General features: G+C 36.8%; 1 protein-coding gene and 1 long non-coding RNA gene across 2 annotated transcripts in view; both read right to left on the bottom strand.

Moving 5' to 3' along the window:
• Positions 1-15196, bottom strand: part of LOC128625359 (salivary glue protein Sgs-3-like) — a 57596-nt gene that overhangs the window by 10978 nt on the left and 31422 nt on the right. The gene's annotated exons all lie outside the window — the stretch shown is intronic.
• Positions 10167-11218, bottom strand: LOC128625365 (uncharacterized). The gene is made up of 3 exons (XR_008388922.1): positions 10802-11218; positions 10655-10708; positions 10167-10434 (listed from the first exon to the last, which is right to left on the bottom strand). It is a non-coding gene; the product is annotated as an uncharacterized LOC128625365 (long non-coding RNA).

Here is a 15196-nt window from a genome sequence, read left to right as displayed (position 1 = left end):
TGTTTTGGTTCTGAAGAACTTCTGGTTCCTATAGCGTGCAGTCGGTCCGGTTCTCCGGGTGTTTTAAGAGGTTTTTGTGTAACATTTCAGAATGTTCTTTGCTGCAACATTTTCAGCTGTAGGAACATTAACACTGTCGTCGCCATAGTGTTGGAACAATATGTGAGAAGCGTTCTAGGAAAATTATAATGCTACATGTCTTTCTGAACATTATTTTTGTAATGCTACATAAAGAATGTCGTATGTGTTCTGTTAGCTGGGAAAAACCCTGAATCCTCAAATACGAGTCAGTTTTCTATCTACTGAAGTGTGAACAATAAAGAACATTTCAGAACAGTTAGCAATCAAGACAGTGTTATGTTTACAAATGATATGAGAATAAATACAATGCAGGTGATATTGATATTAATGATACATCAGAATGATGTACCTTTAGGACGATCCTGCTGGTTGGTTAACAATAAAAAGACACCTCAAATGTTATTGCATTACTTACACAAATCAAATGACCAAAGTAAAATGAACATCACACAGTTCTAACATAATGCACATTAAACTTGAATGACTGACCTGCAGTGGATTTCTGTGTAGTGATGGACTGCGGTGTTGATTCAGAAGAGGAATCTGACATGCAAAGGGGTTAAAATGCTTTAAAAATATAAAGTAATGAAAATACAATTGATTTAATATAAATGTAAATTATAAGCAGACATTAATACACGTTATATTACATACACATTACACACACATCTTAAAATGTGTAACACAACGCAGATTAAACTTCAGTTATAAAAAAAGTGTAACAGAACTAAACAGCAGTAAATAAAATAAAATGAACTCACATGCAGTGGATTTCTCAGCAGTGATGGACGGCTGTGTTGGTGTAGGAAAGAAACCTGATGAAAATCAGAGGTAAATAAATTCAAACAAATCAAATGTATAAAAGTAATTCAATTAAACATTAAGTCATGTGATTAAATGTAACTTACGTGTCATGTTGTATTTATCACTCGTCGTTGTTGTTGTTGTTGTTGTTGTTGTAAAAAATCTGACAAAAGATGAAATGAAAATGAGTTCAAATTATTCAAAGGTATAAAGTAATGGAATACATAATTTGTTTATTATAACTTACGCATCATGTTGTATTTATCACTCATTAGAAAGCGAGCAGTCGGGTCAGAGATCAGTGAATAATCACAGCTCACTTCACGACTCTTTACTGACTGCAGACGATTAAACACAGCGTCTCTCTGTGCTTTAAATCTACAAACCTTCACAGATTTTCCCTTTTGAGATCTTTGGTTTAGGAAAAGCTGAGGATTTTCTCCAGTGTAGAGATTACAGCTAAAATCAGCAGTTACTGACTCTGACCCTGATATTTCACATAAAAATCTGAATTCATCAAACTGATCATCACGACTGACGCTTAGTCTCGGTTTCTGATCTGCAGAGGAATAAATAAAATATATAAATAAATAAATAGCACTATAATGGATGTGTAGAAAAGAGGTATTAACTGTTACAGACGTTCATGTTGTGGTAATAAATTCAAGTGTGAATTAGAAACATGATTAAAGCAGACAGTAATAGACATCAAATGTAATGTAGAGCTTACTCAGCACTGTGACTGGAGCTGGGAGAGAGTGAGGAGAAGGAGTACGAACAGAGTTATCCACAGCGTAGTAACAAGTAATATGAAGTGTTCCAGGAGAACTTCGTCCTGTCCACCTGATCAGTTCAGAACCAGTGACTGAGAGCTGACATGATGGAGAGAGTTTTAGATTTGTGTTGTCTCTCTCTGGGTAGAAATGACACTGATGCACTTTAACATTGTCTGGAACATGACAGTGAATCTGCACTGATCCTCTCTCTGTGAGAACTTCAGGAGACACGGACAGCCGGGGCTGAGGAACATCTACAACCACACACACACACACACACACACACACACAAATCACACAGTCCACTTAATACACACACTGAACATCAAACTGAACATGCAGAAGTATCTCTCAAAATCTCTAGAATTATTTGTAAACATCTATTAGAACAAATCACTGAACTCACAGCACCACAATAACGACTCACATTGAGAGTTAATGTCCAGAATCAGATGGAAGAAGAACAGGAGGACGAGCAGCGCCATTTCACAGCTCCTGGATGAAGTGAAGGCATCGAGACACTCGTTTCAAGAGTAATAAAATCAGGAAGCAGGTCATTTAAGCCACAGGAAAACCACGTAGTCTAGTGTTTAACAGAACGCTCAGCTCTCCACCCTGCTCAAGTTCACACACTCACTTCTGAGCAGGTTACACATAACTAAACAAAGAGCTTCAATGTGTTTGTTTAGTTCTATACACAACACTGTAATTACTCTAACTTATAACAATTTCTGTCTTGTTGTGTATTGTGATTCTGTCTTAATGACTTTCACCTCCAGTCTCCCTTCATAAATATGTTTAATATCAGAACTTATTTGATCAAACTGTGTAGTTAATACACACTGTATGCAGTGTCACACTGAAATATCTGGACTTTTGAAAACAAGAGGAAATGCTGCTATTAGAATATTTAATAGCTGTCAAATGACTAAAATTAGTTTAACACGAGTCTAAAGAAATGCACAAAATGTTAAAAAAAAACGAACAAGTGAATTTTAGAAATATCTTGAATGAAGTCAAATTTATTCACATTTTCTTTTTATGAAATTACAGGAAACCGAATATAAGATTATTAAAGCTATTTTTGGATTTTCATCTTTGTCATATCACAGCAAACCAGTGACTACATTTCCCATCCTGCACTGCGGCCTACAAACATGGCCGCCATGGACTGCAATTCCCAGAACACTCATTCATTCTAATCACGCACACCTGCATCCGATCTCACACACAATCACACCACCTTTAAAAGGACTTTCTAGGCATTCACTCTTTGAGAAGTATTAGTGTTATCACTGTATCAAGCGTCTATACCCTGGTCCATCGTCCCGTCCCGTCCCGTCCCGTCCCGTCTCGTCTCGTCTCTAGCCTATACCTGTTTGTAGATCGCCTGACCCATTGGCTGTTTTTTCGACCATGTTATTGTCGCATGATTTGGATTTGTCTGCCTGCCTCTCTTTATTAAAAGTCTTTATCTGCACTTGCGTCCTAACCTTCATTACAAGGATCATGTGACCGTCTTCCTTTGGCAGATAATTTGTCTTTTTTCTAGATCTTTTTTTAAATGAACAAAATGGTCTGACAACAGAAAATTTAAAACTTGAAATTAGTCTTTAAAAAAGTCTAGAAGCAGGTTTGTTTTATTGTAATGATAAATTTGACTGTATTCAAGATCATTCCCACTTGCCAAGATGTCATTAGCGTGATCTATTTGCGTGTACATCTCTCTTTAGTGTTAGTACATGAAATAAAACTGGGGGAAATGCAGACAGGTTCTTTATACACATCATTATTCATTTATCCTGTGTTTCAGATAGCAAAGCTTTTATTATGCTGGATTATTTTGTAAAATGTGCTGGTTCATGCGTGTAATCAGACCGATGCTTTGTAATAAAGGTAACATCAGCTAAGTTTAAACCTTGACATCTTGAACTTATAGAAGTGCATTTAGTGATGATTTTTTATAAATGCACAATCGGACATATCTGAGACGCATCACTACAACAGCTTCACATTAAGCGCTAAGTGGAACAATATTAAACATCTGGATATTAAATGCTTAGCAATGTTTTTTACTTAATATCTGGAGAAAGATCATTTTTGATCAGAAGAAAACCCAAAACGGTCCACCTGAAAACTCCACAGTGTCTCCATACGTAGCTGAAGTAAAGCTACATTTAATATACATATAAATATGTATGAATGCTTCATAAATGAAAACAAACCTTGAGAAAGAGAAAATTAGGAGGACAGACCGTACCATTTCTCATACAGAGTGAGACCACAGACGAGACAGAGATCTTTCTCACACCAGCTCACAGGAAAACCACGGCTTACCATAAAAATACACCTGTCATTTCAGCTCAGTTTTTTTTACTTTGTCCTGAGCACATGAGGTTTAAATATCCACCACCATCACCTCAACACGCTCACAGTCCTGTGAGAACAAAACGTTTGTATTTTTTATAGACCAGTACAGAAAGCTGACACTCAGCAAGATGTTTATTATGTTATAGATGAAGAAATCTGCAAAATCACAAATACATCAATTAATAAAAATCATTTATACAATGTGCAGTTCACAAAGAGGCAAAACTGTAGCGACTACATCAATACGTTAACCATGAGTAAAGAATAAACACTCTGTGTTGTGCTGTTTTGGGAAAATAATCAACAACAGGTTGGTGAGATGAAGCCGACTTACAGTTACTAACCCACATTTGAATCTTTTCGTCTAACAGTGCGTCCCCAAGTGTTTTTTCCAATTTAAAAATGGAACTTATTAAAAATGAGACTTTTTATTTATTTATTTTCATCCATTTATAGCTTCAGCTTTACTGTTACAAAGCTCTGACACTGGAGATTCCTTCCATAAATCATATATAAACACATCCTTACATAAAACTTCTCCATATCGACAGTTAAAACAAAAAATCATCCCAGTGAATGAGCGGTTACTATAGAAACGATAACGTATTACAAAGAGTGCTTTAATATAAACCTGTGATGTGCAGCTGTGCTACAGTCAGAGCTGCTGTTATAGAAAACTAATCAACACCTTCTGACCAATCAGAGTCCAGAACTCAGCAGCACTGTGGTATAAATAGGAAGTTTCTTGAAGAAGGGGGCGGTTGTGGCTCAGGTGGTAGAGCGTGCTCTCCACTAATCGTAGGGTTGGCGGTTTGATTCCCGGCCCACATGACTCCACGTGCTGAAGTTTCCTTGGGCGAGACACTGAACCTCAAGTTGCTCCCGATGGCAAGTTAGCGCCTTGCATGGCAGCTCTGCTACCATTGGTGTGTGTGTGTGAATGGGTGAATGAGAAACAGTGTAAAGCGCTTTGGATAAAAGAGCTATATAAGTGCGACATTTACCATTTAAGTTACAGAATGTATATTTTGACAGGACAATGAGATAAATAACAAAAAATGGTCAAAGAGTGATTATGACATTTTATGATGAAAGGTTCCAGGTGATATTAGTTCAAAACTTTGCGTCTTTCTTATTGCAATATAAAAAGTCTCTGACAACTGTTTATTTATGAATTATTTTATAACAGCTTTTGGATGCTCTTTCACTGTAATGTATTTTATTTTATCTGTGATATTTAAGGAACATCTGTGAAACATACACTAAATGCCTTGTTGCTTCAGACTACAATGTTTTTGTCTTTACTGCTTTGTTTCACACTACGGGTGTGCAAACTTTTGCACGGTCACGCATTAGGTATGAAATCGACACCTGGGCGTTCAGTGAAGTCTCTCCTGCCCTCTAGCGGACACATCCCGGTACTGCAGAACAGTTCTGTGGTTCATTTATGTCAAGTCCTAGGCTGTACATGTTTGTTTAGATAGCAGCGGCGTCATTAGGAGAGTTTGTGCGGTTTAAACCTCTGATGTTTTGCGAATATTATTTGTGTTAATATCATCTTGTTCTGGTATTTAAAAGGCCTTCATTTGCAAACCAGCGCGTCGCCTTTTTAACGTCATACGGTTTGTTGTTGTTGGTGGGACATCAATTAACGTTGCACCCCAGGAAACGCGGACTGGTCACGTGATCGGCTTAACGCGCATTTTAATGAACCGTTTATATTTTATATGAATCTAGAGATAGAAGAAGTGACATCATGCATGAATAAACATCACCTTTAAGTTATTACACCCCTTTACATCACTTTAAGAGATAAGGTCACAATTTTCACACCAAACTAGGCTAGTTTTGAAGAAAGGCTGTGGATGAAAAAAGCAAGATTCAGAAACTGCTGTAGGAGTGTAATATAATAATAATAATAATAATAATAATAATAATAATAATAATAATAATAATAATAATAATAATAATAATAATAAAGTGTTTCCTTTGCACAGGTAGCAATACAATTACAGTTTTATTTATTTTATTATGAGGAGTAGTCAGTGTGTTTTAGCACATTTATTCAGTTTCCACTTCAGTAAGTGTCTATTTATAAGGTTTATAATGGAAACTGACATATCCAGTATGTTTGTCATAATAGCATAATAACATGTTGACATGATGTGATTCTACGAAGTGGATGGAACTTATTATTTTTTTTAATAGATGCAAATAATTGTTTGCAGCACACCAGTCAGTGCTAGCATAGCGCTCAGGTTTATTTCTGACTCGTGGCTTTTCTCTTTCAGCTGGTGAAACTTATTCATGAAGCACCTGTAAAACCATCAGCTCTTTATTAATCTGGACTCAGTCTTGAGCTCCATTCAGTGACATCGCAGTTACAAGCCAACTTCTAAGTTATAATTCTAAATGTTAGTTATACATATTGCTTACACTTTATCAATGAATTCTATAATTATAACCTTTACTGGACTAGATTTATTGATTTGTTTATTTTATTTGAAGGGGTAGGAAAACCCCTAAATCATATGTTTTGATGCTATAAAAAAAGTCTTAAATACAACAATTATCCATCAGCTTGAAAAATGAACCGATTGTGTTTAATAACATTGTGTTGTTTGACATGCTGTTGTGTATTGTGATTCTGTCTGACTGACTTTCAGTAGTTCACCTGCACCATCACTGCACCACCGCCAGTGTCTCTTCATAAAGATGTTTAATATCAGTACTTATTTTATCCACTAGGGGGAGCCATCACGCTGCATTCATTCTCTATTTATTCATCTTCAGTATCAGTTCACTTCATTTTGGTCAGCATCACTACGGCTTAAAACCCTCACAGCATCTCATCTTAGTTTTTATATGGGAAAAATGAATAATATTCTTGGATTGGACTTTTTTTTCTGGAAATGTATAAATGGATCATTCTCATGAGAGTATAAATGAGTCACTCTCATCTATGCATTAAATAATAGCCAATCAATACAACTCTCCTGAAGACAGACGTCCAACTCCTCTCTTTACCCACTCTGCAAGACTGTAAAGGGTGCATCATCACGAGATTACATCATCAGCATATAGAGAAATTAAACCTGTTATTTGCTGACTCATCGCTCATTTCTGACAGTATTCCTGCTATTTTCAGCTGCTGTTCTGTCCCTTATATCGCTAATGGTTTCTAGATTGTTCCACTAGCCCTGGTACACAAATAGACTGGTGTAAACTGACCAATTTTTGATTATTTGTTTCAATCAAACATTTTAGATCAAAATTTGTAGACTTTACAAGTGTGCAAATAAATCTAGACAATCTGAAGATCGGTTCAGTTTCCTGACTCATCTTTGCTGAAATTCTAACAGACAGCATGATTTTATTTTATTTTTTTACTATTTCACTAAGGCATGAATGGCACAAACACTTTAAATAAATATAGAATTCACATTAGGTAAGGGTTTAATATTTATGACACAGTATGTTGTCAGGTTCTTTGATACAGTAGACCTTTAAACTGTCAGTGCTGGAAATTTATTCACAGAAAACCACACATTACGAACAAAACCACACATTATGATCAAAATATCAGAATGCAGAAGCAGAACATTAACCACCGTACACAGACAAGATACAAGACAATAAATAGACGCTGTACAAGTGAACCAGGTACAATAAGTATAACACAACACAACACAGCAAACTTTTTCTTTGACCCATCACTCCACATCATCACTGCATCACCTCCAGGCTTCCCACATGAAGATGTTTAATATCAGTACTTCATTTATAGACTAGGGAGAGCCAACATTCATTCATTTAATCCTGACTATGATTACAGAACTGTCCTCACTGTTCCTTCTTCTCTGGTTTAACGGCAGTATTTATTTCACCCACTAGGGGGTGACAACGCCCCAGAATCTGCTCAGTAAAGTTTTTATTATTATTATTATTTTTTTTAAATTTCTGCATAGTTGGATTAACTTCAACACAATTACTTCAGTTCCATAATACCGAGTGAGCTGTTTTAAAGTAGTTATTTACTGGCATTAATATCTCCAAAACATTTAAGATGTCATGTTGAGTAAATCTGTAAATAAGTATTCATTAGTACATTAGTTTATATACAGTAAATGAGGACAGATGATTTCCCATGTGATTATAATATAATGTTGTGCATGTACAGATTCTTTAAGGAAAAAACAAAACCCATTGATTATCACATAAACAACTGTGACTGTTCTAGATTTAAGAATACATGTACATGTTAAATAAATAATTACATATGTGATCCTGCCTCAAATATAAAAATAAAACAACAACAAAGCAACAACAACATCCACACAGATAGGCTGTATAAGAAGATAAAAGATAAAGAAGCAATACCCGGATGATTCAAAGTGCATCTCTGATTAAATGATTTATTGTGCGTTTCAAATTCAACAGTAAAATAGTTCACCCTGCAGATTTCCTTTAGAAAACACACGGTTCATGATAAAGGCAGACTGTGAAAAGCATTCATGAGAATCAAATGAATTGTTAGGAACATTTGTGTTATTTAACAAATAAGAGTTTATTGAGTTCAGACTTTAAACTGAGACCGAAGACAGAAGCTGTTCAGTGTCCATCATTCAGAGGAAGCTGAAAGGAGCTGTGTTTCCTGTGAGAACTGCTGAGAGGAGAGTGTGTACATCACCTCTGTGTAAACCTCATCACCGTCTGCAGGGGGAACAGTTCACACACACATTCAGCTTTAACTTCTAGTAAAAAAAAAAAAAAACTGCAGTGCTTTGAAATAAAAAGTATTTAAAAGAAAGTTTCTTTCACACCAGTAGATGTTTAATTACATACAGTGCTATTTTATTTCTTTTATTATGATTAAGTGAATTTAATAAATCATCACATCATCACACATCATAACATCACAGAGCCAATCAACAGAGACACAACAACAGGAGACATTTCACACGGTAGTCATTTATGATAACACATAAGGTTACTGTATATCTTTATAAGATTTCTAAAGGAAACTGGCATCTATGTCATAATGTCACATGAGCTAACATTTACAGCAGAAAACAGCTTTTCAGTGATGTATGACGTGATGTGATTGTGTGTAGTGGGTGGAGCTTCTTCAGAGCTCACAGTTTCTAATTATTTATTTATTTATTTATTTTGTCGTTTATGGCTTTTGGACTTTTCCAGCTTGGTAACTTACATCTGCTGAAGATAATCCACACAGATATACACGGCTATTAGATGCTTAGATGTGATAAAATCAGGATTTAATAACATGATTTAACGCAGTTCAGCTGAACACAATAAATTTCTAACCTCTCAGTCTTCTGCTTGTCTAAGAAACAAAAACACGTTCAGTCATGTCATAATTATCAACACAATCAAGATTTTGCTAAAAGATGAAGTTAAAGACTTACTGCTACACACGCAGAGACAGAAGCTCATCAGTCCAGCCAGTAAAACACACACACCGGTGACTGACAGCACGGTAGGCAGCGATCCTGAATAAAATGAAAACAGTCTGTGTTAATATTTGATAAGATATTGGATCATTAGATCATTAACAGTTCCTGACTGTTGGACGGGGCTCTTACAGTAAAATACTGAGAGACGAGGTGGTGTGATGAAGTGCAGTTACTGTTAACACTCCGACGTTCCCCCAAGTGACCACAGCAACGTGCCAGCAATTACAATATTTATTTATTAATGACGGACAGCTAGTACTTTTTTCCATTTTTAGTTACAGTTAGTGTTGTGGAATGTCTGCAAAACAGAAACTTTCTGAATGTTTTATATTAAGAACTTTTGGCTCCTGTAGCGTGCAGTCAGTCAGGTCCTCTGGGTGTTTTAAGAAGTTGTTTTTTTGCAGTTGTAGGAACATTAACACTAACGTTGCCATAATGTGAGAAGCATCCAAGGAAAATTATAAGGCCAAACTTTACGACACATCTTCCTGAACATTCTTTTTGTAATGTTACAATTCATCTTGTTGCATACATTATTAAACATTCGTATGTGTTCTGTTAGCTGGGTAAATCCCTGAATCCTCCAAATATCACAGAACAACACAGGGTATCTTGGTTTGAACGAACATTTCAGAACCGTTAGCAATCAAGACAGTGTTATGTTTACAAATGATATGAGAATAAATACAATGCAGGTGATATTGATATTAATGATACATCAGAATGATGTACCTTTAGGACGATCCTGCTGGTTGGTTAACAATAAAAAGACACCTCAAATGTTATTGCATTACTTACACAAATCAAATGACCAAAGTAAAATGAACATCACACAGTTCTAACATAATGCACATTAAACTTGAATGACTGACCTGCAGTGGATTTCTGTGTAGTGATGGACTGCGGTGTTGATTCAGAAGAGGAATCTGACATGCAAAGGGGTTAAAATGCTTTAAAAATATAAAGTAATGAAAATACAATATGATTTTACTATAAATGTAAATTATAAGCAGACATTAATACACGTTATATTACATACACATTACACACACATCTTAAAATGTGTAACACAACGCAGATTAAACTTCAGTTATAAAAAAAGTGTAACAGAACTAAACAGCAGTAAATAAAATAAAATGAACTCACATGCAGTGGATTTCTCAGCAGTGATGGACGGCTGTGTTGGTGTAGGAAAGAAACCTGATGAAAATCAGAGGTAAATAAATTCAAACAAATCAAATGTATAAAAGTAATTCAATTAAACATTAAGTCATGTGATTAAATGTAACTTACGTGTCATGTTGTATTTATCACTCGTCGTTGTTGTTGTTGTTGTTGTTGTTGTTGTAAAGAAATCTGACAAAAGATGAAATGAAAATAAGTTAAAATTATTCAAAGGTATAAAGTAATGGAATACATAATTTGTTTATTATAACTTACGCGTCATGTTGTATTTATCACTCATTAGAGAGCGAGCAGTCGGGTCAGAGATCAGTGAATAATCACAGCTCACTTCACGACTCTTTACTGACTGCAGACGATTAAACACAGCGTCTCTCTGTGCTGTAAAACTACAAACCTTCACAGAGTTTCCCTTTTGAGATCTTTGGTTTAGGAAAAGCTGAGGATTTTCTCCAGTGTAGAGATTACAGCTAAAATCAGCAGTTACTGACTCTGACCCTGATATTTCACATAAAAATCTGAATTCATCAAACTGATCATCACGACTGACGCTTAGTCTCGGTTTCTGATCTGCAGAGGAATAAATAAAATATATAAATAAATAAATAGCACTATAATGGATGTGTAGAAAAGAGGTATTAACTGTTACAGACGTTCATGTTGTGGTAATAAATTCAAGTGTGAATTAGAAACATGATTAAAGCAGACAGTAATAGACATCAAATGTAATGTAGAGCTTACACCGCACTGTGACTGGAGCTGGGAGAGAGTAAGGAGAAGCAGTACGAACAGAGTTATCCACAGCGTAGTAACAAGTAATATGAAGTGTTCCAGGAGAACTTCGTCCTGTCCACCTGATCAGTTCAGAACCAGTGACTGAGAGCTGACATGATGGAGAGAGTTTTATATTTCTGTTGTCTCTCTCTGGGTAGAAATGACACTGAGACACTTTAATATTGTCTGGAACATGACAGTGAATCTGCACTGATCCTCTCTCTGTGAGAACTTCAGGAGACACGGACAGCTGGGGCTGAGGAACATCTACAACCACACACACACACACACACACACAAATCACACAGTCCACTTAATACACACACTGAACATCAAACTGAACATGCAGAAGTATCTCTCAAAATCTCTAGAATTATTTGTAAACATCTATTAGAACAAATCACTGAACTCACAGCACCACAATAACGACTCACATTGAGAGTTAATGTCCAGAATCAGATGGAAGAAGAACAGGAGGACGAGCAGCGCCATTTCACAGCTCCTGGATGAAGTGAAAGCATCGAGACACTCGTTTCAAGAGTAATAAAATCAGGAAGCAGGTCATTTAAGTCACAGGAAAACCACGTAGTCTAGTGTTTAACAGAACGCTCAGCTCTCCACCCTGCTCAAGTTCACAGACTCACTTCTGAGCAGGTTACACATAACTAAACAAAGAGCTTCAATGTGTTTGTTTAGTTCTATACACAACACTGTAATTACTCTAACTTATAACAATTTCTGTCTTGTTGTGTATTGTGATTCTGTCTTAATGACTTTCACCTCCAGTCTCCCTTCATAAATATGTTTAATATCAGAACTTATTTGATCAAACTGTGTAGTTAATACACACTGTATGCAGTGTCACACTGAAATATCTGGACTTTTGAAAACAAGAGGAAATGCTGCTATTAGAATATTTAATAGCTGTCAAATGACTAAAATTAGTTTAACGCAAGTCTAAAGAAATGCACAAAATGTTTAAAAAAATGAACAAGTGAATTTTAGAAATATCTTGAATGAAGTCAAATTTATTCACATTTTCTTTTTATGAAATTACAGGAAACCGAATATAAGAATATTAAAGCTATTTTTGGATTTTCGTCTTTGTCATATCACAGCAAACCAGTGACTACATTTCCCATCCTGCACTGCGGCCTACAAACATGGCCGCCATGGACTGCAATTCCCAGAACACTCATTCATTCTAATCACGCACACCTGCATCCGATCTCACACACAATCACACCACCTTTAAAAGGACTTTCTAGGCATTCACTCTTTGAGAAGTATTAGTGTTATCACTGTATCAAGCGTCTATACCCTGGTCCATCGTCCCGTCCCGTCTCGTCTCGTCTCGTCTCTAGCCTATACCTGTTTGTAGATCGCCTGACCCATTGGCTGTTTTTTCGACTACGCTATTGTCGCATGATTTGGATTTGTCTGCCTGCCTCTCTTTATTAAAAGTCTTTATCTGCACTTGCGTCCTAACCTTCATTACAAGGATCATGTGACCGTCTTCCTTTGGCAGATAATTTGTCTTTTTTCTAGATCTTTTTTTAAATGAGCAAAATGGTCTGACAACAGAAAATTTAAAACTTGAAATTAGTCTTTAAAAAAGTCTAGAAGCAGGTTTGTTTTATTGTAATGATAAATTTGACTGTATTCAAGATCATTCCCACTTGCCAAGATGTCATTAGCGTGATCTATTTGCGTGTACATCTCTCTTTAGTGTTAGTACATGAAACAAAACTGGGGGAAATGCAGACAGGTTCTTTATACACATCATTATTCATTTATCCTGTGTTTCAGATAGCAAAGCTTTTATTATGCTGGATTATTTTGTAAAATGAGCTGGTTCATGTGTAATCAGACCGATGCTTTGTAATAAAGGTAACATCAGCTAAGTTTAAACCTTGACATCTTGAAATTATAGAAGTGCATTTAGTGATGATTTTTTATAAATGCACAATCGGACATATCTGAGACGCATCACTACAACAGCTTCACATTAAGCGCTAAGTGGAACAATATTAAACATCTGGATATTAAATGCTTAGCAATGTTTTTTACTTAATATCTGGAGAAAGATCATTTTCGATCAGAAGAAAAACCCAAAACGGTCCACCTGTCACGATTCCCCCTCGAGACAGCGCTGCAGGTTGCAGCGTGCTCGGAAAGCCGGAGCGCGAGCGCGTGTGCACGGGCGTGGACGAGCTAGGTGCGCGAGCGCTCAGCGAACGCATGCTTTTCGATTGTTTGATGACTGGGAATTTGTTTTCTGTGGACACGTGTGTTTGTTTTGATTATGTTCTGTCTCCGCCCCCGTTTAGTCATTGGTTGTTGTCCGAAGGTGTGTCTACATTGGCTTCAGCTATCTGTATTCACCCTTGATTACATTTGTGATATAAACCCCTCGTTCCCTGGACACTTTGCGCAGTATTGAGTATAGTGCTTTACCTAGTTATATATAGCGTCATGGTTCATACCGTGTTTCTCGCGTCGATTCCCACCTAGCCCAGTTTATACCTGGTTGCAAATCTCCCAGCCCATTGCCTGTTTTTGACTACGTCTCTGTGTCACGTTTTGAATTTGTCTGCCTGCCTCCTTAATAAAAGGTCTTTATCTGCATTTGCATCCGCACTCAACTCCCTTACGTCTCGGGACGTTACACTACCTGAAAACTCCACAGTGTCTCCGTACATAGCTGAAGTAAAGCTACATTTAATATACATGTAGTGAGGTGTGCCGTGATTAAAACGTCACCCTTATTAACTACGTGGCCAATGGGCTCTCTCCCTACCACAGTATATAAGTTGTTTATGCCTCATGGAATGCGTCATGGTCGAAACCCCGCCCCTTCCTTTCGTTGCTACGGACTACAGAGTGTGACGTTGGGCTACCGAGACTGTGTGCATGGGTGGTGTGCTGCTCACTCTCAGTGCGGTGTGCCGTCAAGGCTCCCATCGGTGTAGCGTGGCAGTTTAACTTCGCCCCGGTCGGAGCGCCAGCTGGCTGAGTGAGGTGTGGTCGTTTCGGGATAGCTCCTCCCCCTCACTTGCGGAGCCACGTTGCTGCTTTGGGCTGCTTTGCTTTATTTTCGCTTTATTTTGCTTTGCTTTGTTTTGCTTTGTGTTTCCTTGTTTTGATATTTTGCTTTATTTGTGTTGGTAACTGTCACTAAGATCAGTTTTTTTCCAGTTCAGCTGTGTTGTAACAGTCTTTATCAATTGTGCTGTACTGCTATGTGGTAGGTTTTGGTCAGTCTTGGTAAACTTGCTACCTGTAATCAGTTTGAGCTCGGGGTTATCTGATTTTTGTGACAGTAAGTGTTGTCTTTTGTTATTATTTTTTTTGTTTGTTTGCCTGCTTTGAGCATATTGGAATTGATTTTTTTTCTTGTGTTTTTGTTTTCTCCTTGTAGGAGCTGAGTGCTTCCTGAGGCTGGGGGGAGTTCTTTGCTGCACTTTAGGCTTTATTTAACTAAGGGTTGTTATTATTATTGCTGTGTTTATTTGCAGTGAATTTTGTGGGTATGATTCTGATTGGTGGGGTTCTTTTCCCTTTTGTATAGCTGGTGCTGTGGGACTAGCCTGCCCTTCATATAGGAGGCCTCAGTTCTCCTATGATTATTAATTTCTTCTTGTGACTGTTTTATTTGACCAACGCCTGACTGTGTTGGTTGCTGGGTATTTTTGTTTGTTTGTTTTTTTATAATTCTTGGCCAGTCTTTAA

This window comes from Ictalurus furcatus, chromosome 21, assembly GCF_023375685.1.
Source record: "Ictalurus furcatus strain D&B chromosome 21, Billie_1.0, whole genome shotgun sequence".
Lineage (NCBI taxonomy): Eukaryota > Metazoa > Chordata > Actinopteri > Siluriformes > Ictaluridae > Ictalurus > Ictalurus furcatus.
Note: the sequence above shows the minus strand (reverse complement) of the source record. Positions and strands in the feature narration are given on the sequence as shown.